Source organism: Phoenix dactylifera, chromosome 10, assembly GCF_009389715.1.
Source record: "Phoenix dactylifera cultivar Barhee BC4 chromosome 10, palm_55x_up_171113_PBpolish2nd_filt_p, whole genome shotgun sequence".
Taxonomy (NCBI): Eukaryota; Viridiplantae; Streptophyta; class Magnoliopsida; order Arecales; family Arecaceae; genus Phoenix; species Phoenix dactylifera.
Genome location: NC_052401.1, coordinates 11,342,057 through 11,345,673, shown reverse-complemented (window position 1 = coordinate 11,345,673; position 3,617 = coordinate 11,342,057). Strand labels below are relative to the sequence as shown.

At 39.1% G+C, this 3,617-nt stretch overlaps 1 non-coding gene across 1 annotated transcript; it reads left to right on the top strand.

Moving 5' to 3' along the window:
* The first annotated feature begins 1,377 nt into the window (after positions 1–1,377).
* Positions 1,378–1,483, top strand: LOC120112291. The gene has a single exon (XR_005513763.1). It is a non-coding gene; the product is annotated as a small nucleolar RNA R71 (small nucleolar RNA).
* Positions 1,484–3,617: the final 2,134 nt, after the last annotated feature.

Here is a 3,617-nt window from a genome sequence, read left to right as displayed (position 1 = left end):
AATTCACCTAACCCAAATTTTTCATAGACTGAATAGGGTAGAAGATTCACACTTGCCCCTAGATCTAAGAGTGCTCGGTCGATGGAGTTATTTCCTATGACACAGAAAATAGTGGGAGCACCAGGATCTTTGAACTTTGGAGGGGTGTTGTGTTGGAGAATGGAACTTACCTGCTCAGTTAGGAGGACCTTTTTAGGCACATGTGTCCTAGATTTCCGCTTTTGGGTGCAAAGGTCTTTGAGAAATTTGGCATAGGAGGAAACTTGTTTGATGGCATCAAGGAGTGGGAGGTTGATTTTAACTTGTTTGAAGACCTCCATCATCTCTTCTAATGAAGTTCCCTTCTTGCCAAAGGGAGAGGGTGCATTAAGTGCTTTAGGGAATGGAGCCTTTGGAATGTGGGTTGTGGCAGATGGTGGACTAACTGAAGAAGGTTTTGGATTTTCATGTGATACATTCCTCTCCTCTTCTTCACCTTCCTTATTGTTACCCTCCCCAACCTTATTATCTATTATACATCCACTCCTTAGGGTAGTCAAAGCATTGGCTTGCCCATGATTTAGTCGAGTTTCTTGAGCCACGTATTGTCCCCTAGGATTACTCATTGGTTGACTTGGAAGCTTACCTTCCTCTCGCTTGTTTAATGCATTGGCTAGTTGACCCATTTGGGATTCTAGCTTAGCAATTGATTGCGTGTGAGAGTGCAATAGTTGTGTGTTTGCCTCCAAACCTTGAAGGGCAGTCAACACTTTCTCCTCAAAGGCTGTATTTCTTTGGGTTGCAGGAGAAGGGTGTTGAAATTGAGTTGAGGGACGTTAGAGATGAAAATTCTGAGGGTTTTGAAAATTTTGGGAGTAGGGTTGGGTAGTATTCGAAGCTTGCTGCCTCCAAGAAAAATTTGGATGATTCCGCCATCCCGGATTATATGTATTGGAAAATGGATCATTACCCGGTCTGGGTTGTGTTTGAGCAGCATTGATGTGTTCTTGCACGAGTTCGGAGAATTGGGGTGCTGAGGGGCACTCATGAATAGGATGCGATGGGCTAGAACAGATAGCACACACTTGTGCTTGGGAAGAGCTAACGACATGTCCTCCTATCATCAGTTGGTCGATCTTATGGGACAATGCATCTACCTTGCTAGACAGGTCCATAGAATGACTTATTTCATAAATGGTCCCTTTTCTTTGAAAACTCGGAGGTACTTGACGAGAACAGAAAGCATGGTGGAGGGAGTTTTCATTAAGATTTTCAAATAATTGCCATGCTTCATGCTCATTTTGAAGCATGAAAGTCCCCCTGCATGCAGCATCGATCATCTGACGGTTTCGTTCAGTCAATCCGTCATAAAAACATTGCACTAGTTGCCACTTAGGTATTTGATGATGAGGGCATTTACGGATTAGGTCCTTAAATCTCTCCCAAGTTTCATGAAATTCTTCTCCCTAAGTTTGGAAGAAGCTTGTAATGGCACGTCTAAACTAGTTCGTTCTTCCTATGGGAAAGTATTTTTTAAGGAATTCTTGTTGCATTTGATCCCAAGAACGAATCGAGTTAGCTTCTAAAGAATTCAGCCATTGTTTGGCTCTATCTTTAAGGGAGAAAGGGAATAATCTAAGTTTCAGAGCATCATCAGTGAAGTTCTGAATCTTGACTGTGGTGCAAATCTCAAGGAATTCATCTAGGTGTTTATATGGTTCTTCGTTGGTGAGCCCATAAAAAGATGGGAGCATTTGGATCACACTAGACTTTATTTCGTATTGTACAGCTGCTACTTCAGGTAATCGAATACAAGATGGGGAAGTATAAATAGTTGGAGTAAAGTACTCCCTCAGGAGTTTGGATTGTTCTTCAGCCATCTTAAGAGGTGGGGATGATCCTAATGTTTTGATCTTAGCTCGAATGTTCCTAAGGGTTCGTTCTATTTCAGGGTCAAAAGGTAATAGGTTTCGTACTCTAGAACGACTACCTTGCATACACTAGTACTCGATCAGTCAAGCATGCAATAAAAGATAAACACATCAATCCTTGTATTTGTCCTAAAATCACTAGACAGCTCCTAACTGGTTTGAAGAGGGCACCTAAGCCTCCAATCCGGTCTAATGAACCGAGTTGACCAGGTAAGCTCCCAGGTAAGTGGAGGGGTCACGATGCGTTCGCAAAAGTCCTACTTAAAACCCACTTGCCTCGAACAGATGAACTGTCTCCCTTATAGGGACAAAGCTTGCCTAGACATCAACTAAGCCACAGAGTGAAATTGGTGCAACTTTCGGTGATCTTCGTCCTATTGAGCTCGAATGTCCCTAGGGGCCAATGTCTAATTGATTTTAATTAAAGTGACACTATGTGAGATTGAGTTCACCTAAATTGGGCAAGAGTCCGGTGATGAAATCCGGCTCTTATCTTGTTGGGGTGATTGTCCTTACTATGTGCGGATTAATTTGTGTATGTGTATCAAGCATGCATTCACACTTTTGCTAAAATTAAAATCAAACAATCATCACAAAATTTCAAGCTAATAATTAATTTAAATAAGAAAGGTTTAGAGGTTACCAAAGGGAATTTTTCCAGCAATTTAAAATTTTTTTAAGCAAACCTCTAAAGCATTCCTTTTTGATAGCCCAGATCTCCTCTTCGATTCCTGATCAAATAAGACCAAAAGAAAAATTAAAAAAAATAGTAGAAGAGAAAAAGGAGATAAAAAAGTAACAATAATAGAAAATAATTTTTTATTTTATTTTAGATATATATATATTATTTTGAAATTTTTTTTAATTAATTAATTTTTTTTAATGATAGGAAAAATAACTATGCTAGCAATCCTCGGCAACGGCGCCAAAAATTGATCGATTCTTTCAATTTCAAAAATAAACCACGCAATAGTACGTATCCTGTAGGATAGTGATTACGGGTGTCGGTCCACAGGGATTGAAGAATAAGTTATTTTTCTTTTAAAAATAAATCAAGAAGAAGAATTTGCTAACTTGATTTAATTAAATTAATCTATGAGTACGAATTGAAATTTATCAAAGTAGATAGATCTAGGGTTTGGAATCCACCGCGTAGCATTGCATTAGAGACTGTGTTCTTAATTTTTATCTTTTGGAGAGGCATGCAAATTGGCTACAAGCCTTTTAAAATAAAAGCATAAAGAGTGTTAGGAAGATCCATCTTCGGTGTAGCATGAAGTGTCTACCTAAGTATGCTAATCTAGGATACAGCACACTTCATCTTCCAAGGCATGAATCATCTTAGACTACTTTAGCAAACATGATTAGTAACTAGCATGCTCAAAGTTTAAATATCATAAAGAAATATTTCATTGAAAATAAGAATTTAAACAAGCTCCAAAATAATAAAAAAAATAAGAACTACAATGCCCTGATACATTGCTAGGGCTTCATCCAGCCCTAGACTAGACGTTTAGCCGCGCATGGCTTCCGGACGACCTCCCATCTTCAAATGAAAGCCTTCACCTCCCATTATTCCCAATATATCACAAACTATTCTCTTTCCCCCCTCCTTTCTCTCATTTTTTTATTTCTTTTTCTCCTCTTCCCTCTCGATTTTCTTCTTCTTTTCACTGAAACAGGGGGTCTCCCCTGTTCTCTCAACCG